This window comes from Alligator mississippiensis, chromosome 8 (genome assembly GCF_030867095.1).
Source record: "Alligator mississippiensis isolate rAllMis1 chromosome 8, rAllMis1, whole genome shotgun sequence".
NCBI lineage: Eukaryota > Metazoa > Chordata > Crocodylia > Alligatoridae > Alligator > Alligator mississippiensis.
In genome coordinates, this window is record NC_081831.1 from 52,922,367 (window position 1) to 52,946,693 (window position 24,327).

Here is a 24,327-nt window from a genome sequence, read left to right on the forward strand (position 1 = left end):
CCCAGAATTAAATTCCCCATCAAACCATTTCTACACAACACAATAGCAAGTTATGACGTGAATATCTAAAGCAGGGATGGGCAAAATACAGCCCGCAAGCTAGATCCGGCCCATGGATGGATTTTGTCCAGCTGACAGGAGGTCCTTCGGTCCCACCTGGCCCAGGCACCATTTGGCCCATGAAATGTCCTGCTGCCCCTGGACATACAGTGGAGCTGAGGTAGCTTCATGGCCAGACTCCATTTCCTGGCAGTTGTGACAGCAGCATCTCCTTCCAGCTGCTACTGCTGGCAACCTCAGCCATATGGAGATTGGCTGGGATGTGTGTGGACAGGGCTCGGCTCCCAGGCTGAGCACACAACCCTGAACCAGCCCTGACCCACCTTGCATGGGGGGTCAGGGTCTCTGTAGCACCCACTCCAAACCCACCTGCTCCAGCCATGAGGAACAGCAGCATCAAAAGACAGACAGAAGCTGCTGCTTGGTATGAAAAAAAAAAAAAAAGAGGACATGGAGGCAGGAATGGCCACCTCCCTCATGCTGCTGCCAGGCTTTTCTTGCTACCATTGCCTGGAGCCCACACCAGGGCTGCCCTGCGGCTCCTCGCTGCCACTAGTGCCACCTCTGAGCTGCCCCAGGCCCCCATGCCCACTGAGGCAGGGAGGAGCCACAGGGCAGCAGCTTCTGTCCATCTGCCGTTGCTCATCATGGCTGTGGTTGGCAGGTCTGAAGCAAGAACTGCAGGGACCCTGAACCCCAACACAGGGCAGGATGGGGTTGGGACTGGTGCTGTTCACTGTTGGCAGTGGCATGGAGGAGAGCCCTGGTGTGGGCTCTGGGTGGCCACAGCAAGAAGACCCCCACAGTGATGAGAAGGTGGTGGCGGCCACCACTGCCAAGTCCCACGTCTTCTTGGCACCCAATAGCAGCAGCGAGCAGCAGCTCCAGGCCCGCCTCAGGGTAGAAGGGTGGTCCAGAGGTGGCACTGGTCACAGCACTGCTGAAGCTGCCACTTGCCTGCGCCCATGCCAGCTCCCCACCCACCTGAGCCCCATCCCACATAGGGATGTTTGGTGAACTGTTTCCAGGGGGAATGGGTTCAGACCCAGCCTGTGAGAGCTCCACAAAAATCTCTACATGGCCTGTGGGCCCAAATTGTTCACCCCTGATCTAAAGTGATGCACTGTGTCTCTTGACTGCTGATAGGAAGGGAAAGAAAACTCTCCCCCATCAAGCCAGTGTGGCAGTTACATAAAAGTTTCTTTCTATCCCTAAAGAAGGGACTAGCCTGATAACCAAAGCAACTACCCAAAGCCAAATCCTAATTTAATAACATGGGGAGGGAGAGATTTCTTTGGCTCATTGTACAGAAGGGTGCCTGACGCATGGAGAAGGGTTCATAGATGTTCCTTTAAACAGAGCCAACAGTTGCATCCATCCCTCCAGCCAAAGAAATCCCTCTGACCTCAATCCCACATGGCAAAGCAGAAACCTTAAAAAGCTCAAGGGCTTGCATTCTTCCTCCTTGCACAAATAAAACTAACCTACCTCAGAGGCTCTTAGAACTGGTTTCATTAAAATAAGCTCTCTCTCCAGTGTTTTACTTTATTAGTTAATATTTTAAATATTTTATTTCTTTACTCTTGAAGCATTTTTCTTCAGAATGGGAGTCTGTTATAAAGAAGAGGAAGAAAAATGGGAATGACATTATAGGGCCCATTTTTGGTTCAGTTCTTCTCCTTTGTGTAGTTAAGCATGTTGTAGTGGAGAAAGTTCGAGAATGTCGTGCACTCTTGAACTGATTTGGTCATTTGATCTACTTTCAGGGGTGAGCGTGTGCAGCAGGGAAGAACGTATCCTCCTGCTGATGTAAAATTGAGAGAAATAGAGTGATTGACAGATAGGGTGTTGTGTGCAACAGCACGGTGACATGTGCACAGGCATGTGATTATTCAGTGTGAGGATGACATCTGCTGCTGGGCTATCAGCACATAAAAGTCTGCCTGAAAGAGAGAGTGGGAAGAGTTGTGGACCAAGTCTTCTGAGACAGCTGATACCCTGCAAGCTGTAAGGGTGGAAGAGGCCATGGATGGTGCTGGCCTTAGCCTAGCAGTGAGCAGCCTTCAGAGATAAGAAGCATTCACATCTGAGAGCTGGGGCCGGCTGAAGGCCGTGCAATGCTGAGTGCCATGAAAAGCTGGGATGCTTGAAGATGCATGTATGTGCTTGTGAGGACTGAGTGCCTGTTTCCCCATAAGTAGAGCTAAAGGGTAACGTGCCTTGAGACCTGTAGGTTCTGAGAGGCCGATGGCTCATCCTATGAGTGCAATTAGAGAAACATTCATTGTGGTTGTTATTGTTGGTTTTGGTATTGTTGTTGTTTGTTATCCCTTTTAATAAAATTCCCCCACTGGTGTGTGGAAATGAAAGGTTTTTTAGGGGTTCAACCAACTTTTATAGGGGTCTGATAGATGGCCTGTGCCCATTGCTACCTACCCACGTTATACACTTAACCATTGACTATTCTCATGGTTAACAGATCAGCTACCTTGGTGGGCGCAATTAATTAGACTAATTAGTGATTTGCATAGTTCGATTATGAACCCGGTAGTTAACAACATGACATTCACCCTAGTCACCCAGTTCACTATGGGTGTCACATGTCTACTCCAACTCCATTTGTTTCTTGTCTATTTAGATGACACTTTTTGGAGACATCTCTATTTGTATAGAACCAGGCACAATGGGAGCTCATTCTGAGTGGGACCTTTAACAATAACATAAAAAAGATAAAGCAGAAGGAGGAGGACAATAGAGAGGTGTAGCGTAAGTTAAAGGAGAATGGAATGAAGGGAATACAGTAGTTTTTGTGTTTGGAGTCCCAAAGGAACCCAGTCCTGGTTAGGAAGTTTGGGTACTGCCATGAAACAAATAAATAAGTAATAGCAACGATAATGTTGATAGTAGACTATAACTGCAGAGTTGGCAAAAAAGTAAAATATCATGTATTTAGTTTAAGGGGGGAGAGAGAGAAAAGTGGCAAAGGAAAGGACAATTCCTTCCAAAAAGTTGCCATTTCTCAATTCGCAGTATAATGTATATCAGGTTTATATATTAAAAGCTAAAAGAACATTCATTGACACACCATATAACTTCCCTTGCCTTGTAATAATTCTAGATACATTTGCATCCACTTTAAAAACACCACTGCAATTCTGAGAGAACACATGACTTCCAAGTTCTTTACATGCCTGAATTCAGTTAAATGTTTGGTAGATCAAAATATATGCTGGCATTGACAACCCAATATTGTTTGATCCTGTTTCTGAAGTACTCTCGCAGGGATACTCTAGGGTTTATTAAAAGGATCTGTTTGTTCTTTTATTGATCAGCAGTGTAGATCATCCCATCATCATGCATCTCTAGTTCTTAAGCACCAAGCCACCTATGTCTAAGTGCTTCTTAGTGCAATGAGTCTCCTGAGTCAGAAATCTGGAAAGAAGGATCAAAAGTACAAGCTACTGAAGCAATTGATGGAATTGGCTGTTGCCTGCTACAAATGAGATTACAAGAGTATTGAAAGTCTCTGGTTTAGAGGGATTGGGAGAAAAAAGTCAGTGTAATTTTCAAGGAAATAGATGGGTTTATTATTTTTTAAAAATCTTGTGAGTTAGAATATTAAGAGATTTTTTTTCAAAGCTGAATGGCTTGTTTGATTTTTCTCTAAATGTCTCTGTTTTTGATATTTTTGTATGAGTTTGATTGATGTTCATAAAATGAACTAATCTGATAACCTTGGAGAGAGAAAAGCCTTTCCCTGCCCTCCACCATACGCACATCCAGTGTCCCACACAACCAGTTGTTATAAAAGTTTCAGCCAGCATATGATGCCATCCCATTCCTGAACTGAACATTGAAAGGAGCAGTGGATTTGAACCCATTCAAGCTTAGGCCTCTGTAAAGAATCTCAATCAGAATGTATTGGTTACAAGGATGTGGAGTGTGCTCATTACATTTTTGTAACCTTTCAGTGTTAGACACATTTTTTTCCCTCATTCTTGAGTTTTGCTGGCCAAAGATGTCTATCTACACTGCATCTAGTCCATAACTGTAGGATGCTAAACTATCTTTAAACTGATCTTCTTATATTGTTCACCCAGTGTTTTATTTTGTTTTATTTTAACATCTTGCTGTGTGTAAGTTGTATATTAATTGTGGCCATTCAATTTTGAATGTGTCTACCAGTTACATTAATATACTTGATGTTTTCCTATCAGTGCATGGACAGCAGATAGATTGGATTACATAACCAAGATGGCTCTTCTGAGCTGAATTAGTACACATATAATGAAAAGAATTTCCAGAATACTTTAAATGTCAGAAGAAAAACGGGACAAATCTCTTAACTTGATTTTTTTTTAATACTGTGGGTATAGATTTTAACTGATAGCCTTTCTCTAATGTTACCAAACAGAACAGGCACTTCCCTATTCAAGCATCTCTTATGTTTAGCACAACAGGTGGCATTGTTACTGAAAATAAAAGAAGTTCAAGGACAATATCAAGCATTACAGATATAGAATTATTTTGTATATATGAATCAAAGAAATTCAAAATGGAACTTTTCTGATTATATTTAACATGTTATTGCAACCTTATGTTGTGAGGATGGGGTGAAACCTGCTTTTGGAGAGTAAAATTAACTGACTTAATTTGAATAAAAATGTTAAATATCAAATTTTGCTGATGTGGTACAGTGATGCTGCATAACAAAATTTAAATCTAGCACTGGAATGTGGATCTCTCTTGTTGCATGGATTTCCTAATATATCATTTGAGCTCTTTGCTCAACATTGAAAAAAATATTTAAAATATGTATTTAAAATAAATAAATGTGGCAGCTACCAGCCCTCGTGGAGTTTATATAATAGGAGGCTGGATACAGTGACTGCTTTCTACAAATTGTGTTTATTTTTGCAAAGCTGCATGGATTAGCCTCTATTAGAGCAAGCAGCAGTTCAACTACTTTTTTCTAGTTAAAATTGTTATAGAAAGCAAATATCTTTGTCCCAGGGACACAGGGTCGACCAAGGGGGAAGCCTCGTCCAGAGGCAGACCCCAGTTGAAAGCAAAAGAAGGAAAAAACCTACCTGTTGCAGGGGTCCAGAGAAGTGAGGAGGCGTGCCAGGGAAAACTGCCCAAGTGGTTTATCAGCCATGCCTATCTCCAGCCAGAGCCAGGTGATGTCACAAAGAGACATCACCTGGCGAAGATAAAAACTGGCCCCGAGAGCATGAGAAAGGGGACGCTGAGTGCCAGAGGAGCAGCGGGGAACCACCGAGCAGAGTGCATCCAGCTGCTGCTGCCAGCAGTGGCGGCAGCAGCGGGAGCTGTGGGAGGTCCCCATGCCGGGGAAGACCAGCAAGGATCAAAAGGGTTGGCAGTGAGGCCAACAGTGGTGGTGGCAGCAGGAGCTGTTGGAGATCCCCGCACCGGGGAAGACCGGAGGGGATCAGAGGAGCTGGCAGGGAGGCCAGCAGTGGTGATGGCAAGAACGGCAAGGGAGCTCCTGCCAGAGTCAGTGGGTGCCGCGACCCCAGGGCGGAGGCAGATCCCAGAGGGGATAAGAGAAACCCGGGATGGGGTGAAGGCATGGTCCTGACCTAGGGGATGCATTAGTTTAGGGGCACTGGGGTGAAGGGAGCACGGGACTCTCCCCACGGTTGCATCTCTTTTCTTTGTTTCTCCTCTTTGTCTCTTTCCTCTTGTAGTCTTGTTGGTAATCCCTTTTCCTTTCACATTGGATTGTTCCCATGGGGTGGGGTTTTCTGGTGGTGAGTGTTCTGTTCATGTTTTTCTTTCTTGGTTGGATTTATTTTAGTTCCCTGCCTAGGCTTGGGGAATTAGAGACTCCATTTTGAGATGAAAGACCACTTGATAATGTGGCAACAACCAACAGCATCCATCATAGAATTCTCAGGGCATCGAGAGGGACAGCCCTGAAGGCAGAGCGTCCCCAGACCCTCCGTGTCTGGCTAGAGCCAGAGGCATCTGTTCACGAGAGAGGACATGTGGGAACCGGGGAGGACATAAAAAGGGGCTAGCCGCAAAAGATTCTGAGGCTCGTCTCGTAAGTTGGCATATGGCCGGGGTGTAGGGGAGGTTGGAGCCCCGCAGACATCTGCCAAGGCATGTGACAACTCTGGAGGCATCCTCAGAGGGGACCCCCTCCACTGAAGAACCTTCTGAAGTCATGGAAGGTGAGTTTGGGGGATACCAAGAAGGTAATTGAGGAACCCTCCAGGGTCTACATGAGGTTTCTTGATGAATGAGACCAGCTGCCTGGGCAAAGGCAGTGCAGGATCAGGTCATTGAGCAGAGACAAGCACAATCTTAAAATAATGAAGCCGTTTTGTATTGAACCAGTTAATCTATAATGCCCTGGTGAAGCTTTTTCATTGGCCATCACTGCCTACTTCTGGGTAATGTCAGCAGAAGTGAAGGTCTCAATATCTAATTAAAGATATCAACAGGATAATAAGTACCAAAAACTTAGCAAGAGATTTTGGGGTCCTGAATTTGGAAGACTTTCAATCTGATATCTAGAATTAAAGGGCCACATGTCAAATGTAATATTGATATAGTTTCACTGACTTAAATTAGCTTTGAATATGGCTCAGAATATCTAGACAAGATTTGTATGAATTCCTCATCTTCTGGAATGTAGCAGAATCTTATAATTTGGATTTCCTAGGACATTACACTGTATACATAAAGGGCTTTACCCTGTGGATGTTGCCTTCAATAAGTATTCAGAGGAAGTGGTAGATATAATGGAGCATTCTCCATTTTGTCAACAAAGGCCAGATTCTTGGAAGGACGTTACAACATTAGCCCCTATTAGGTAAATGATTTTTTATTATACTAAAGAAACACCGAGGTGTAGCAAAACCCCCAGTTTTTCTTTTTTTTTTTTTCTCTTTTAAAATGCATTTCTTCCCCTTCCCCATTTCTGACTTTTTCTTTCCCCCTCTATTCCTTATAGATAAGTATAAGTGAGCTAAGACATAGGATAAGCTTCAGCATTTTATTTTGGTAGCAAGTTGTATTTGTTTTGTTTTTTCTCCTTCTTTATATTGTATAATTATTATGTTTATATTGATTTTTACTTTGTTTGTCAAGTCTCCATCCTGTCCCTAGGCCCGGTTGTGTAACCCATGACTCACACCTACCCCTCCTATGTAACTTGGTTCCTGAATGAATGGGGATGAATGAGGGTACTTGAGAGACAATGACAGTAGGTCTAAAAATAGCTCCCTCTGAATGACCGAACCATCAAAACCAATACCTGGACCAAAGACCCAGCCATTGGAACCACCCTCAGCATTCAAGAAACAACAGATGAGGCAACCCAACATTGTGCCAAGGCTGCACATAGTCAGTTTGAACATCTGGAACCCTCTGGAATAGGACTGACCTTACCTGGACAGGCCCTTCCCATAGGAGATCAGAGGTAGTCTGCCCCATAAAAAGGGTAGTAAAGACTGACTCTTTGGGATGCCCTTTCCATCTGAACCAGCACCATGCCACACCATCTATCCACCTAGAGGCCCTGCTGGCAACCCCCCTCTGGACAACACCTACTGGACAAAGACCCCTTTCCAGCCTGGATAGGTAGCTATCACCCTCTACCCTCTCTTCAACCAAAGACTTGGACTCTGCTTCTCTTCCCCACCTGGATTCCAACCCTTCCACTGAGTCTCTTTCTTCTGTTGCCATTGTAAGTGCTTGTGTGTGTGTGTGAACCAATAACTTCATGGGGCTGTGTAGTGTGTTATCTGTTTAATAAGCCTGTTATTTTGAAACCCTGAGTTGGGTTTTTGTCTGTTTCCTGACTGTTTCCTCCTTGCCACCACTTATCTGTCCCCCTCCCCCCAGTCTCTAAGCTGTCAGCCTGTTTCCAGCCCCAAGCTCCCAGGTTTCTGCCTCTCTCTCTTTCCTGGCTGTCTCCTCCTTGCCACCATTTATCTGCCCCCCTTCCCAATTATCTCAGCTGTCTCCCTCAGTTTCCAGCCCCAGCTACCTTAAGTAACCCCGAACCTCAGTTCCTCAGCCAGCTTCTCTCTAGTTCAACAGTTCTAATCTCAGTTCTGACAACTTTCACTCCCCACACTTTAACTCTCTCTCTCTCTCTCACCTTAACTTTCCCCCAAATATCCCAGGTACCCCAAGCACACACATATACACAGTACCATCCAAATTAGGAACTTACCTATGTGTATGTGTAGGTGGGTTGTATGTGTGTTAACTGGTGAGTGTGTGTGTGCATATATGTATGTGTGTGTGTGTGTGTGTGTATATATATATATATATATATATATATATATATATATATATCATTGTGTGTATAATGTATGAATTAGTGATCTGTCTATGTATACCGAGTGTGCAGGCATTGACAATTGATTTTTGTCTAATTTTTAGTGTGTAGTGTGTATGTGCTTGAATTGGTGATAGGTATGCATGTGTCTAGGCTAGTTTGGGTCTGTATGTGCCTGAGTTGGTAGTGGTGTGTGTGTATGTATGCATCCAATTGATTTGTGTATTTGTATATATGCAATTGTGTCACACCCTCCTGTCTAACAGCACAATATTGAGATCCTGAGAGTTGGCTTGACCCCACAGGACAACAGAGGAATAGGGGCAGCCCATACATTCTAGGCTGTTAGTGGATGTAACAGAGAACCGTAACACACTACAATTGTGTCTGGGGGGGTCTAGAAGCTTAAGGAGTGCCAGGGAGGCTCTTTACTGCTATTGTGTTGTTTGTTTGGGTCTGTGTTGATTGGTGATAGGGAACTGAGTTAAGGGCTCCTAGCCTTGTGTATGGGAGGAAGAAGAATTAAGGGTTCATAGCCCTGTGTACAGGGGAGCTCAGTTAAGGGTTCCCAGCCATGTATTTGGGGAAATAGATTTGAGAGCTCTCACCCTATGTGCATATAAGGAGGTATAGGCCATAGCCCAGGAATCTGTGCAAAGCAGGTTTGTACATGGCCCCAGGATTCTGGACAAAGGGGGTTTTACCAGGTGAAAGACTCTGTGAAGAGTGTACTAGGTGTCAAGATGCTGTACAGGGCAGGGTGAAGATGAGAGTTGTATCAGGTGCTTGAACTCTGTGCAAAGGCATTTTGTACCAGCACAGGACCATTTGGGATTATAATGGGCCTGTTACGGTCAGTCTCACAAATTTCTTGTGACTTTTTTTCCTGTAGTTCTTTTAGTGAGAAATGGGGTAACTTTTATGCCTATACATATACATTTATATCCTGATGATATAACGTATCCTAATTTCAAATTATGAGACACTTAGAAAATTAATAACTATCACCAGATTTTCTTGGTGGCCCTAGGATTTAATCCTGAAAAGCTGTAGAGGAAGTTACCTGATTTAGCCTGAGTTAGAAATGAGAACATTTTTAGAGATGGATTTACACATAGTGGTACTGTTTCACATTTTGTTCCTACATCTGTCATAAGCTCTTCACTGGCATGGACACACAGGCCACAATTTTGAAGGGTTTTTGCTTTTGTAATTGTCACCACCTTTTTAGGCATTAGCTGTGGCATTCAGAACTCTGGAAAATCTGACCTGTGGTTTATTCTACTAAAATACCTCATTTGTCTGTCATAGGGCAAGAGATGGAAGACACGGTTAGCTAAATGTACCTGCTCTACTCATGTTACATAAAGGTATCCTAGAATGGTTAAGAAGTTATCTTTCAGCATGCTATCTGCTGGTAACCATAGCAGTGAGAAGCCAGCATTCACGATACACCCAGAATTTGCTAAGATAGCATTTTTCTTTATCTTAAACTAAAACAAACAAAGTATTTTCAGTCTCTGAAGCTTCAGTTGTATCCAAAGAAAATCCTGGTTGTGAATAAGGATAGCACATCATTTGAGGCACTTAAATGGACAATCAAAGAGATTTTTTTGGATTCTGAAAGTGCATTGAACCATAATAAAGAAATGGATACAAAAAAATTGTAGTCAGTGATCAAAGAATCCTGCTGATCTAACACAGCTAGAAAATTTTAATCCCCCATGTCAGTGCTTTGATCTACAATAAGTAAATGCAAAAGGGAATCTGATGACACATCACAAGTGCATCTGCTTGGTATCTTGAACCACAGGACTGTGCTGTGAAGATCTGTCAGTTTCTGCTCTGATGGCCTGTCTGGCATTTCTCTGATGCTTCTATGAAATAACATGCTGTTGGACATCATAACTGTCTCCATGATGAAATAGTAAAGTCACATATGCCATCTCTACAGAAAGCATCCTAATGGTACTGTCTGCTCTCAATCCACTACTTCACAGATGCTTGCAAGCTGCTGTGGAATGGTCTTTCTTTTGGAGGAATATTGGTTAGAAAAAATGCCTAATGCCTGATGGTGAATACGTTTACTGTTTCCAATGTGCTAGCTTTCTTTGTTTACCCTGCTAATATGGTAAAATGTTTGAGAACAGGAGGCAATCCAGAAAGCACAGCATCACGCATACAGAATTCTCATTGAGCTTTCAGTCAGCTTCTCTTAAGAAAAGGATTGGTAAAAGCTTTTCAGGCAGCATTTTGTGCTTGCACTCTAAAGCTGTTAGTCTTCAATCTCTGTAATTGAGGACCTGTAAGAGATTTTCTCTTTCATAATTTTATGAGCTAGAATAAAAACTAAATTTGAGACTTAGAAACCATGTCAGACTGACCAGGGGTTTTCTAGGAAGTTTCAGCATTTTGCAAGAAGCAGGAGCCCTAGTTGTCTTCCAAGCTGTCTCTCTAAGAGTAGGCTTATTGTCTGCATTGGCACTTTTCATAGTGCAGGATAGCAATAGCAGTTGAAGCAAGCTGCTGGATGGAGGAATAGAAACATGCTTGGGGCCTGGCTGCCTTGTCTGTGTTTCCACTGACTTCATACTAATCAATATATCCAGCTTAATCAATAGAAGAAAAAAGTTGACCTTATTCTAAATGAAGGTATAAACTTTCCAGTACACACACCCCTCTTGGTACATATATTACAGTATGCAGCAGCACATAAATGGGAGTATGTTTCCTAATGCTAAACATTTGGGATAGAATTTTGCTTCCCTACATCTTACTATAAGTGGTAGATTATCCCCTTTCTTATATATGAATATAAAAACCTTCAACTGACTCACACTAAAAATATAGCCTGTTCTTTTTTTCTCTGTGCATTTGTGAACTACACTTCTAATCTAGAAAATGGAGGGTGATTGAATGGATTTGTGATTTAAGCTGGCAGCAAAGAACTCAAGAAATCTGCAGTTTAAGGTTCAGCCTCTGATGCCCTGTGCAACCGCCTCTGAATGATGCAGAGCTTCCACTTAAAAAAAAAATATGGGGACTTAGAGCTTGTCTACAAGTAGAACTTGTTGGGTATGTCTACATGTGCACTTTAATGAGCATTAGCCTATTTTACTATGCATTAAAGCACTGCATAAAAAACCATGAAAATATGCTAAAGCACAGTAAAATAGGCTACTGTGCATTAAACACCACTAAAACACTGTGCACTTTCAGTACTGCACATTAGAGCAGCCTAAGGCCCATTTATTTAGTACCTCACATTTGAGGTACTAAATTTGACGTGTATTAGAAAGAGTGCAGTAACGCACGTGTAGAAGCACCCATTGAGAAGTAAACTAGATTGCAAATTTACAGGGGATCAGTTACAGTGTACTAATACATGCTTCCTTCCTAAGGGTGCTTTACAGATTTGTTAATTTACATCTGGGAAGCTCTTAAATACCCATCTAAATGCGTCCTGTCTATTTGCATTTTTCCCCACCCCTGTTCCTCTCTGTGGCTAGGTACAGACATTCAAAAAGCCCAAGGTGGAATCAATCTAAGTTATGCAGTTTTCTGTAAGCAGCATAGTTTAGCTCAGTAGCAAACAGAACACGTTTGCCCTTTGGTGTGAGTGTGTTGGGGGGGCGGGGCGTCAATCTTAGATAGGGTTCTGCCATTTTTAAATTGGTCTATGTGCACCAAACATCTGTTCTGTCACAGGTATAAACCAGTTTCCTATCACTTATATCAGTAAAGCATAATGTCGTACCTGGCCTGTATGTCTTCCTTTGAAGTTTGAAGAAATCTGACATTCCACATTTTTAAAGAATATAGAAATTCCTTCCCCTAACAACTACATTAACTATATATGCATTTTGTTTTCCTATGTTTCTTATGTGTCACTATTTTGTTTTAAACTGAAGCGATGCAGGTAGTGTTTTTATATTCTCAATAGCAATGTAAGCTAAGAATATAGATAGCATTGCTAGCTTTCATGGAGGGGCCAGTTTATCAGCTGAGGATTTTGCTTGAAGCATTTCTTATGTCTAAACTTATAATCCTTACATTTACTCTACTTATTTCACATAGTCTGAAATGTACAGCTTATATTTATAAGTTTCAGACTATGTGGAATAAGTAGAGTAAATGTAAGGATTGTAAGGATACACACACACACACTTATAATTATGCATACATGTGTGTGTGTGTGTGTGTGTGTGTGTGTGTGTGTGTGTGTGTGTGTGTGTGTGTGACAGTTGGACATAATTCACTTAGTGTTCCCTTTGCCATGTTAGAACCCAAACCAGCATACTATATATATGTCAGATCTGGCAGATGGATAGAGCAGATGGGAACATTGCTGTCAATCATGTCTGTTCTTTTAGAATAAATGTGATTTTTGCAAAAGAGTTTGCTGTAAGACTTTGTAATACCAAAGACATTCAAGAAAATCTGTCATTAACTGGATGTAATTACTATTAGCAGTCAAAAGACACTTTTTCATGAAAATTTAAAACTAAAACGATTTGCCATGTATAACATGATGCATTACTACATGAGAGATCCTCCTTGGATGGACTTTGAAGGACACATTAACTCATATAACTGTATCTCTTTAAATGGCAAAATAATGTACAATAGTCTCTATTGTATTTCAGGGACAAGTAACTTGAAACTAGACATGAGGGAATCCACATCACTTGTAATATGTTTGGAAAGCAGGTTCAGGAGGCTGTTTAGAGTTTTTAGTGTTTTTGTAACTAGGTATTTAATTGTATTATTTTGCATTATGGATTCTAATTTACAGTTGGCCAGGGTACTGCACTGTTCACTGGTTTACCTGTCTTAGAATGAGACATGGATTTTACTATATTCTAGAGCCTGTAGCTCAAATGCTCTCTGCTTTGCTAGAGGCATCAGACAGATGTGCATCCTCTTGGGTATCTTGGCTCCAACAGAACTATCTGAGAAAATAATGGGATGGATTCAAATAATAATAATAATAATTCAAAACATAGTGTAGACACAGATCCTTTTTCTAATATCAAAAATCCAGTTTTCTGTCCAGAACCACTTTGGATGGATTTTTTTTGACTAACTCTAATGATGACATCCATTCTGTTGCACTGCAGCTGTACAAGCTCTACTGAGCTTTTGCCTAGTGCCTATTCTAGAATCCAAAATCTAAGCAATTAAATATAATGGACCTTAACTAAACCCCACAACCCTGGAGAAATTCAGTTCATAAGCATACTCAATACGTTATCTATGAAGAGTTCTGATTATTTCAGACAGATGCTTACACTATTTACTTGCATACCATATACACCTATTCCCCCCAGAAAAAAACAAACAAACCAGGAGATGTGTGTCTTATGTGAGGAAGCTAAATGTCTTTGCTGGAATAGAAGCAGGGAAGAAAAGTTTCAAGCAGACACTGTGCTGAAATGGTTCCTACTTTTCCCTGAGGAAGCAAGCAGGAGGAGTAGAGTCTAGTGTTAACCCTCTCACATCTGCTGGTGAGGCAGTAGTTTTTGCATGAAGAGCCACTGAGTTGTTTGAGGATGACTGAGCTGCCACATGCAGTCTGTAGTATCTTGATGATGTTTGTGGTATGGAAGTAACACTTTATTATTCACAGGAATTGATATAAAGTACATTTACAATTAGAAAGTCTTACTACGGCTCTTGAAAGAGTCTGGAACCTAGCTTTGTTGCTGTCCCGTCACATCAAGGAGTCCCTACTGTTTCACCCAAACTGTTATCTGAAATATCATGCTTCCTGGATGCAGTGGCCAGATACAGACATATTTACACTTTACTGTGTAACCATATTTACACTTATATTTACACTTTTACTGGTATAAGTGATAGAAACTGGTCTGATCCATAGCAGAATAGAAGTTCAGCACACATGGACTGGTTTTAAAATGGCAGAACCTGGTCTAAAATTTGCCCCTCTCCTCCCCACAACAAAGGGTAAATGTGTGTTCTGTTTGTAGCTGATCTACACTATGCCACTTACAGAAAAACACGTAACTTAGATCTATTCCACCTTGGGCTTTTTGAATGTCTGTACCTAGCCTCTGTGGCTGCTCACAGATATTTAAGGGGAAAAATGCTTTACCAGAAGAAGCAGCTCATTACTTCCACCTGGTTTTGCAGTGTCTGCAAAGCTCCGGCACTTCAGTGGGGAGTTCTAACACTTTTAGCTAAATCTGATTCAATCAGCTATTATATAAAAATGCCAAAAAAAGCCCCACTAAAGCACCCAGTTTTCACAGATGTCGGGTGTGCTGAGTCCAACTAAGGCATTGCCTCTTCTGGGCATGCATGGGGGTCGGCATGGGAACATGCCAAATTTAAAGTAAAGCATTGTTTTGTGTTGGGTGGGGGGTGGTTATGTCTGCAAAAAGCCTATGTTTCCATGGCTTACTCTGTCATACAGTCAGCAAAGACTCTGGAAAAAAATATTTTTTTTCCTCCCTCCATTCTGCCTTCCAAAAACAATGTGTGGGCTCTGTAAAAAAATACAATGTTTATGGAAAGAAGGACATCTAGTTTATTAGACTTAATTGTGTTAAATGTTTTAAAACTCTGTATACCTCTTTAAGCTAAACATGTTACTTCAGTTGCCTTTGCAGAGCTTAATTTTGTTTAACTTCCTACAATGTTCAGTGGTATCACTCTCCTCTGCAGAAATGAATGAAAAAGTCAAAGTCACCTTAAAGAAAAAAGCATTTTTCTCTTAAGGCTATTCTTGCATTACATTTTGTGAATTGGGAGAAGCTCACTGCACAGATGTGCCAGACTGGAAATGGCCACTAAGCACAGAAAAGTACTGCTACCCAGCGACAACACCATTTGCTAATTATACATGAAAATTCAAGCCACAAACATCTACTTTGGCTATTAATAGAATTAATTAAAAACAAATCCCAGCTAGGAAAGGTTCTGAAATATTCTATTTATCTTTGACCTTACAGTTTCCTGACCAATGCAATCAGTCTGTGTGGCATGCACTATTGTGGGGATGATAATATTATGGAATGAATGCAATCCTGCTAAAATATCACAGCATGTCATGCCTCAGCCAGGAACATAAAACCAACTCCTCTCAGAATGTAAAGAAAATTAAAACTTTCAAAAGAAGGTTAAATTGCTCCTCCTGGATCTGCACTTTAGATTCTCTGTTGCCTATTCTAAACTCCTTCCCTCTACAGAGGTTCCACTGGTACAGAAGGGAGAGCAATGCAGAAAAAAAAAGTTGTATGACCTTAAATAATTGTTTAATGATATGTTTTTCATTAATGGTAAAAATTATAAGAAATACTTTTTTCCCCCCACTGTGTGTGTGTGTGTGTGTGTGTGTGTGAGTAACAATTGTTTGCATTTCATCAGAAAATATCAGTGCACAATATAACTTAATTTCAACTAATATATTTTCATTTAAATGAACATTAATTATTTTAATTAATTATTTACATTATCACGACATATCAGAGAAAACACTTTTGCCATTTTTTATAAAGTGTTATTACCTAAAAAAATACTTTGGACCTTTTGGACTACACAGGACATCTCTGAATTTTCTAGTAATCAAAAGTAAGAAAGAAAAAAAAAAGAACAAGAAAAAGAAAAATACCCAAGAGGTGAATTGTTCATACTTTTGGGTTATTTTCCCCACGATGACAGAGAGAGATAAAATAACTTTCTGTCTTCACTAAAAAGATATAAGAAATGTACTTTAATATTTTAAGAAGAGTAAAAATAGATGCTGTCTCTTTCAGGTGCTTTTCCTTCCCTTTCTTTTTAATCTACCCTTTTTTTTTCCTTCCAGCAGTGAATTCTCTATCTGTTTAGTTCTGATATGTCTTATCAACCACATACTGTTTCTCAATTTTGGGAATTTCAGATTTAGGAGTCTCTTATATCATAAAGCAAGTAAAGGTTATAGTACTTACAACACACAATGCTTTACATATCTTATTTTTAATACAAGTGTGGCTTCTGTTAATTGTGCTTCTTCATAGATTTAACAATTTCTACATTGTGGTATTTGTGTGGACTTTAATATAAATATAAACTTATTTCTCTCCTCTCCTTCCTTCCAACATAGGATGCCATACTTTGATGTTTTCTTTCTGATTACATGGTGACTCATGGATATCATCACTGCTGCAAATTTGATAACAGACCTGAAGTTGTAGTGGATCTAAGTGAACTTAACCCATTATTCCATATAAATTTAACTGTGACATATCATTGTTGGGTACATTTAATTTCTTATATTGCTATTTTCTTCCTTGCCTCGTGCCACTTTAAATTCCTGTCAACTACTTCTGGAATCTCACTATTATTTATCATAGGTGCATTTTATTCAGTGGCTGCTAATATAAAGTATGTGCTTCAAAGTCAAACTATATATGCAACAGTTATATAAATAGTTCATGTGCACATATATTAGTGAGAGTTGTCATTTCATCATATACATGTAAAATAATTCTTTCTCAAATCCCTGAATGCTATATCTATTTAAATATTAATGTATCTGATACAGTTTAAATCTCTGACATCTGCAGTTGAACTCCAATTGTAGTCTTTTTCTCTTGTCTTGTAAAGAGATGAAGTTTTCACTATATCCAAGATTCTGTAGTTCAGATATACTATTATCTGCCTTGCTAATGGCATCAGACAGATTTGTATCCATAAAGTATGGATTTTGTTGAGAATATCATGTTTCTAAGAGATATCCAAAAGGATGTATGATGTTCAAATCATAATGTACTGTTATTAAAATACTGGAGGAAGGTGGGGTGGGAGGGGAGTTAATGTATTCTTCAAGGCTAGAGACAGACATTCAAAAAACCTGAGCCTGAATTGCTTCAATCTTTGCAGGTTAGCCTAACTTGACTAGGCTGAACTGGTTTGAAACTGGACAAATATTCTCTCTGGACTGAGGAAATGTAGACACATGCCTGCAGTGGCTCAGGCTACAAGCCAGTGGGATGCTAGAGAAACCCTCCCTTCCCTTCTGCAGGGAGCTGAGCTGAGTGGGGTATGGCCAGGCTCCAGCAGGACTCTCTCATTAGGGATGTCTGCTTTCATGGTCTCAGGCTTTTCCCCACTGGCAGCTTAAAGGGTGGGAGTGTTGCCAGCCTTCAGCCCTGAGCTAGCACTCTGAGGCAAAGAGCAGGGGAGGTGAACTGCTTGCATCTGTTAATGATACGGAGCTTTTCAATCTCCCTCCCTGCTTTGTTAAACTGTCTGCAGCAAACTGACAGATGAGCAAGCCATCTGGGGGGCTGATAACAGTTTTTATCACCTGATTAGCAAAATAATAGCCTCTCTCCACATTAGTTCAGACTTCTTAAACAGCTTACTGGCTGACTTGTTGATTAGGTCCAAAAGTCCTAAACGGTCACTGTTCTGCCTGTCCCAGTGAAATTAGAGAGTGACATACACACAGATACCTCTTGGCATTAGGTAGCATACCACATGCTGGCTACAGTCTGCTCTATGGCAGAGAGGAGGAAAGGATCTCTGCTTAAGCAGTGAGTGGTGAGGGGTAGAGGGAAATGGGGGCACAGGGAAGCCAGCAGACCCTGCTGTGCCTTCAAGCCTGTGCTGAGCTCCTGCCAGGGAGAAGAGGGGAGGGGCCAGCCCTGCTGTGGAGCAGAGAGCCCCACACAGCCCAGAGAGCATGCCAGGATGCTGGGGGTCTCTGGTTTATCTTAAACCAGCAAGGGATCCAGGACAGACATTGCATAAACTGGTTTGAGCCAAATCAGTTAAGTCTGATACTACATTCAACCAATTTTATCTCAAACCAGTTTCAGCCATTTTCAAACTGGTTTATGTGCACTGAGCATCTGTTCTGTTACAGGTTTAAACCAGTTTCTGATCACTTAAACTGGTTTATGTATAATGTCTGTCCCTAGCCCTCGGAGAAGTGAAGTGAAAAACAACATATATTAATAATATGACTGAATCTGTCAAGTATTGTGGCCTTCCTACTGTTATGAATGGGGTGAAATGAGAAACATTCTCACAAAGGTTAAGCTCTACAAACATCTATCTTCCATCTCCCTTGTATTCCTGTGCATGTGTCAGTTTGGATAGCTGCATTAAACGCTGTGTTCATACATCTCTTTCCTTGCAAATGTTTCTTTTGTATAAATTCAATTGTGGCTGAATGTGCTGATGATCCAGGAATTAGAGAGGTTTCTGTAATATAAAAGTAGCAAGAGAAAAGATACATTCTTTATAAACAATGAATGGCTACAATAAAAATACTGCCATTCTTTCTTTTTCCTTAGCACAAAGAGAAAATAAAGTAAGCTTACAAGCTGCTGATCAGTCTAGGCTTTTGTCCCTCTTATCAGTAATTGAACTCCATAAAGAGAGGTCTCTGTGACCATTACCTGTAAACCACAGCTAAAACAATTCATACTTTCCTTTCTATTTTAAAATAAGCAAAGTTTTATGTGTTCTGCAAAAGCAACCTAACTCATAAGTACTCAAAGCAAAGCCTCTCTTAGTTAAATTATTCTTCTGTTTGATAAGCACTCCTCCTCCTCAGAAAAAGGCATTAAACTTACAGCATCATAATTCATATATGCTTCCCAAAAAACTATAAGATCTGATGTCAAAGATCGCTTAACTTACTCAGATACAAAAAGTTGGTGCTTTTTACAGGGAGCTTTGATATGAGGTTGCACCTAGATTAAGGGTAACTGTCGCAGGGCACCTCGGTGCCCCTGCTCCTATAGAGGAGAAACTGCCAGGGAGCAAGTGAGCGCGCCCTGGCCTGACATAACGAGCCCAGCTGAGGCTTGCTCAGGTAATGAGCGCAGCTGCGGGTTGCCGGAGCAACCAAGCGGAGCCAGCTGCCTGTAGGGGGCAGGGCCTGGCCCTTATAAAGCTCAGGGCTGAGGCCAGGCTGGCAGTTCTATGCTAGCAGCCTGGGAGGCAGGAGCTCTGGGAGTGAGGATGTGGAAAAGAGCAGGATGTGCAAGTACAGCTCATGATAGCCCTGAGAGGATGGGCACTAGAGTTTAGCCATGCGGCTTGTGGTTATGTTACAGCCTAGGGCCTTGTGGTTTTGCTTTGGGTTTGTGCTATTACACCCGGAGGCTTGGGCGAGGCTGTAGGGTTTGGAGGAGGCCTCAATCACAGGGACCCCAGAGAGTGTGGGGTGCCCTAGTACCAAGAGGGCGCATTATTTTCATAGCGCCAGGGAAGGCGCAGCTCGCACGCCAGTGCGTGAGCAACTGGCGGCGAGGAGCGTGGCCAGTGGGTCGCAGGCGCAACCCGTAGGTTGTGGATGGGGACCTAGACCCTGGATTGCGTGTGGGGGAACATAGACCCCGGCCTCAGGAAAGGGGTGGTATTATTGAGTAGCCCAGAGTGGGCACAGTGAGCCCCAGAGAAGGGGGGGAGTGCCGTTATATGTTATTGAGTAGCCCGGTGTGGGCACGGCGAACCCCAAAGAGGGGGAGTGCCATTGTACGTTATTGAGTAGCCCAGTGTGGGCACAGCGAGCCCCAGAGAGGGGGAGCGCCATACTGAGGAGCCCGAGACGGGCATAGCGAGCCCGGCCACAGGCTAGTGCAGTAACACCCCTCAGACTGAGGCAGGGCGCTGCGGTTGCCCTGAGAAGACAGGGAGTAGCAGCGCAGAGAGCCAGGGTCAGAGAGGGTGCCCGTGCGGTTGGCCCATAGGACCGGAGGCCCGCTACGGTGAGCCCCAAAGAGGGGGGAGCACCATTGTACGTTACTGAGTAGCCCAGTGCAGGCATGGCGAGCCCCAGAGAAGGGGGGAAGCGCCATACTGAGCAGCCCTAGAGAGCGGGGCCATACTGAGATGCCCGAGACGGGCATAGCGAGTCCGGCCGCAGGCTAGTGTGGCAACACCCCTCAGACTGAGGCAGGGCGCTGCGGTTGCCCCGAGAAGACAAGGAGTAGCAGAGCAGAGAGCCAGGGTCAGAGAGGGTGCCCGTGCGGTTGGCCCATAGGACCGGGGCCCGCTAGGGAGTCCCTGAGCGGGACCGTACCATCAGGGGAGGCCCACCGGGTGGCTGGGCACGAGAGAGACAGACCGGACAACGTCTATTACATCTGTGAGGCTTGGGGCGTGGTATCAGGGGAGGTAGGAGCCACGCATAGCCCATAAGGCTGGGGTGCTTGGGTAGCGCCCATTGTACGGGGAGACCCACGAGGGGTCCAGGAGCTCACATGCCCGAGGAAACACAAGGCAGCCTCCCTATTACATATTACATCAAGACGTGGCGGGCGAGAATGGAGGGTGCCCTCGGGCCGAAGTAGCGTGGTGAGAGGGCCTCAAGGAGATCACGGCTCTCCGCGAGGACCCCGCCGTGACAGTAACGTTACATTTAGAACTCGCTGAAGGCACTTAAAACAGAAATATTAGGCCTGTGTGAATCAGCAGGTATTCACTTCAGATTCGGATTCGGCTGATTCAGAGGACAGTGATTCAATTTGGAGATTCGAATCACTGTCTGAATTTGATTTGGCCAAATCAGAGCTGAAAAATTTGGTGCCACTTCAGAGACTCAGCCAGAGATTAAACAGGCAGCTGACACTGTTGCCTCCAGCTGGTAAGTTTGTTGGGTTTGGGGAATGGGAGATGAAAGGGGCATGGGAGAGGGAGGGATTGGGGCTGGGGCTGGGGCAAGCTGCCCAGCCAGGGTGGGGGGCATGGGACTCAGGGAGGGGGGTGGAGGGCATGTGATGCAGGTGCAGCAACACTGGGAGCAGGGGCTCTGTCCTGCTGCCACTTGCCCAGCCAGGGTAAAGGGGCAGAAAGCAGGTGTGGCTCACTCCGGGTAGAAGGGGGCATAGGCCCTGCTCCCAGTGCTGCTGCACCCACATCTCACACCCTCCTCCACACTGACTGGAAAGCGGAGACAGCACAGAGCCCTCACTCCCAGCACTGGTGTGGTTGTAGCAGCACTGGGAACACGGACTATGCCCAGCTTCCATTTGCCACTTTCTGCCAAGAGTGAGCTGTGCCTGCATTGTGTCCCCCCTGCCCCTGTGCAGGCTGGGCAAGCAGCAGCAGGGCATAGCCCCTGCTCCTAGCACTGCTGCGCCCACATCAGTGCTGGGAGTGGAGGTGCTGCGCTGCCACTGCTTGCCAGCTGGTGCAGGGCGAGGCAGGTGCGGAAGCACTGGGGCTATGCCCTGCTGTTGCTTGCCTCCTTCTACCCAGAGTGAGCCACAACCACATTCCCCCTGCCCTGGTTGGGCAAGCAGCAGCAGGGCATATCCTCTACTCGCAGCCCTGCTGTGCATCCTGCATCCCACGCCTGACATCCCCCCTCCGCACGTCCCGTGCCCCCATCCCTAGCTGATTTGATTTGGATTTGCAGATTTGATCCCTGTATTGTGCTGAATCTCCTCCAAATCAAATTGGCTACCAAAGCTTTGCACAGCCCTAATGCATAGCCGCATATTAAACTTGTTATCTCTTGCTGTGTGCCCACTGAGGCTGTTTATAGATATTTTGCCTGGTTTAATTCGGGGTACAGGCATCACTTTCTACATGTGGATGTCTGTAGTCCAAGTTAAAATTGGCTCCACTCTGAATTAACCAGTCCTCACTGAATGAGGTTAAAGTTAATGCAGACTAAGGCAGTCCTAATTGGCTAATTTAAACTATTAATTAACATGTATATATGTCAGTGCTTTTAGGAAAAACAGTCCTTAGGAACTCAGATAAGCATTCCTTTTGGAATGCAGATAAGCATTGCAGATATCAATCCCCTCTAAGGGAACTCATTTGCATTTTTGCAATGCAATAAAGGCTATTAGACACAAAGTAACACCTTTACAAAGTCAAGTGTTCCATCAACACCTCATGAAGGCTAAGTATCAGTATCTTGACTAAACCCCCCAGCCTGCTCAATTACATAGGCTACTCCTCTGTGAAGGAGGAGGAAAACCTCCTTGACTATTAACCCTTAATTCAAATTTAAGTTTGATTTGAACTATGTAACATGAATCAGTTAACATGGTTTAGAAAACAATGAACACATCTAGAAATGGCTAGAGGGTCTCAAAATTAATGCATTTCAGGGAAGTGTTAACTCTGGACTGTTACCTAACTCATGTTAGAGTAACTTCAGTATGCTCCACAGAGATAAAGCAAGCAATTTACAGTCCTCCAGCATTTCAGGATGCATGACTTAGTCCCCCACCTACAGCATCCAGATAGGTGTCCTGATTCCCAGCAACACCCCTACTTGCTAGTCCTTTAGTAGCAAGTCAGAATTGTGCAGGCAAGATAGTAATAACCCTTAACACGTGACTCCTCACAGCATATTCTAACCTTACTACCACTTAACATTCCACAGATTTAGTATGGTCTCTAAGGATAACATTTAACTTCAACTTAAGTATCAGTCCATTTGTGTTATATAAGCAAATATACAAAAGCAAAATGAGGGCTCTTTAAATAATACATTAGGGCATGTGTAGATGAAATGGGGGCCAAAAGTTGAAGAGGTGGGTTTTTAAACCCGCTGCTTCAATTTAGGGCGCTTTAACCCCCCATGTTGTGCACACACCCCACACTTACCTGCCTCTCTGGTGGCAGCGGGGGGAGGGCGAGCTGCCAGCAGGCAGAGTGGTCCCTGGGCTGCAGGGTGGGGGGTGTTGGTGCTTCCCTCTGCAGCAGTGGCAGCCCCCCCGCCCTACCCCCCACAGATGGCACCTGCCCACAGGTACCCAACTCAGGCGGTCCAGGTGGGCACCACAGCTTCAGAGGGAAGCACCGGGGTCCTACACAGCTCATGCATGCAGGCAGGCTCCAGGGGGATGGGAAAAAAAAAAAAATCAGGCTCTCTGCTTTTCTTGGGCAGAGCCTGCCTTCCCATGCTGCCTTGCTGCCTGCAGGGCTTCCTGCAAAGCTCCCGAACTGCACAGAGCCCGGTGCTTTGCTCTGCGGCTGTAGGGGCAGCAAACTTTTCTAGTTTTAGCTTGCTGTACCCCAAGACATTTAAGGCTAATTATGCTGCCAAATTTCCTACAGTGGCTGTAATTAATGTGCAATATGCCACTGACATGTGCAAACACCAGCACCATTAAAGTGGTACAAAAGCATTTAGCCTGCTTTAAAGTGTCATGCACACATGCCCCTTATTTTGTCTACACACGGCCTTAGTCACTATATTGTTTTCCTGTCCTTTCTGGGTTTAATCATTTAACTAAAAAAAGTATATTCTTATAATAATGTTCCAAAGAGAAATATTTCTTCCTTTATATCATTAACAAAACACTTTAACTAAAACGTTATCCAGCACTGGGTAATATTGCATCTTTAACTAATGGTCTGACATAAGTAATAAACAAAGTAAAAAAATAAGCAAGAAAAGTTTAAAGTATCAGAAAAGATACGAAAAAGAATCATCCCCAGTCATTTATATGTACCCCAAACTCATATTGTCAGTAAGCAGCATTTCCTATTCAGTTAACAAGGTACAATATTTAAAAAGAATAGCCACTCTGCTATAAAGAAAAGGAAAACTGGGGAGTTTCATGTATCCTAGGCAGAGGTCCTAGGAGCCATGGTTTAGAAATATTTTTCCCTAAGGTATTTCTGTGCTGAGATGGGAGGGGTAGAGCTGAGATACTGCCTTAATATTAATCTAATGCAAAGAGGCCCTTACACTTTTTCAGAATCTCTTTTTTTTTATACAGGAAGGTACAGTACAGCTTTGTGTGATTACACAATATGGTATAATGTCTGTTGTAGGTTGATAGTGAGTTATCTGGAGGGCTGTAAATATTGCATAAGAAAGAAAATCTGAATACTCAAATTTCTGCAGAAATAAGCCAATGCCAAAAGTACTTAATATAGCAGGACAGTGAAACACATCACATCAGCAATGCTACCAATTCATGGTGTAGAATATTAATATGAATATTGAAGAAAAG

At 43.1% G+C, this 24,327-nt stretch overlaps 1 long non-coding RNA gene across 2 annotated transcripts in view; it reads left to right on the forward strand.

Moving 5' to 3' along the window:
* LOC109283288 (uncharacterized) overlaps window positions 1–18,496 on the forward strand; it is a 78,842-nt gene extending 60,346 nt beyond the window's left edge. For both annotated transcript variants that reach the window (XR_002090390.2, XR_009463953.1), the window contains exon 4: window positions 16,488–18,496. This is a non-coding gene — a long non-coding RNA (uncharacterized LOC109283288). The remainder of the gene's footprint in view (window positions 1–16,487) is intronic.
* Window positions 18,497–24,327: the final 5,831 nt, after the last annotated feature.